This window comes from Echinops telfairi, unplaced genomic scaffold (genome assembly GCF_000313985.2).
Source record: "Echinops telfairi isolate 266 unplaced genomic scaffold, ASM31398v2 ScPeMD7_7457;HRSCAF=8495, whole genome shotgun sequence".
Lineage (NCBI taxonomy): Eukaryota > Metazoa > Chordata > Mammalia > Afrosoricida > Tenrecidae > Echinops > Echinops telfairi.
The window spans coordinates 17,240,091-17,241,331 of record NW_022111357.1 but is presented as its reverse complement, the minus strand read 5'-3'; positions in this window follow the sequence as shown (position 1 = coordinate 17,241,331).

Below are 1,241 nucleotides of genomic sequence, written 5' to 3'. Positions count from 1 at the left end.
TTCATGCATCACAGATTGAAACGTTGGCTGGTCTTGCGCCATCTTCACACCCTTTGCTACGGTGCCCTTGTTCCTCTTTCTCACCGACCCTTCGCTTGACGAAGTACGATTTCCTCCTCCAAGGACTGGCCGCTCCTGAGCACGTGTCCAAATTACGCAAGGCAGAGCCTCGTCACGGTAGCTTCTAGGGAGCACTCTGGCTGGATTTCTTCTGGGGCAGAGTGACCAGCTGTTCCGGAAGTCCATGGCGCAAACTAGCAGATTCGATGGATTCTTGGACAGCACCGTTCATTAAAATGCATCAATTCTTTATTCTTATTCATTCTTCAGCTTTCATGTGAAACAATTGGAAATACCATGCCCGGGTCAGGCACACTTTAGTGTTCAAATGACAACTTTTCATTTTCACAGTTTAAAAAGGTCTTTTTAACAACATTGGCGTATGAGAAGAAAATGTTCTGGAATTGATTGGGGTGATGATCGCACAAATCTCCTTCTTATGATTTTATGACTAAATGTTATGGTATGTGAAGTATATGCCAATCCAACTCTTTTTAAAATATTGCTAAATAGAAAAATAAAAAGGTCTCTTGCAGCAGCTCTGCCCAAAGCGGTATGTGGCTTCCTTTCTTGACTGCTCCACTTACCTGCCCATTTGCCCTCCGTGGTGGCTTGTGTGGTGCTGTGACGCTCGAAGTTACGTCACTGGTATTTCAAGTGCCAGCAGGGTCACTCAAAGTAAAACAGGCTTCTGTAGAGCTTCCGGACTAAGAACAGACCCTGAAAACATTATTCATATCTTTGCAGCACAGTCAGATACTGAAGGCCTAATGAGTGGAAGCAGAACGTTGCCCGAGATTGTGCTGGGGGAAGGTCCCCTCAGGTCTGAGGGCACTCAAAATATAACTGTGGAGTCGACCTTGGGGACGGGAGTCGAGTGAAGCCTGCGGAAGTGGAGCCATTGGGATCTTCATTTGCTGGTGTGGCACCACTCAAGGTCAAGAGAAACAGCTGCAATATCTGGTAGTGATCAAAACTTTGAATATATAGTGTATGAATTTAGGAAAATGGGAATTCATCAAAAATGAAATTGAACACAGAAAGATGGATGTCCTAGACATTAGTGAGCTGAAATGAACTGGCATTGACTATTTTGAATCAGAAAATAACATGACTTACCATGCTGGAAATAGCACAATCAAGAGGAATGGCGTGGTATTCATTGTTAAAAAGGACACTGC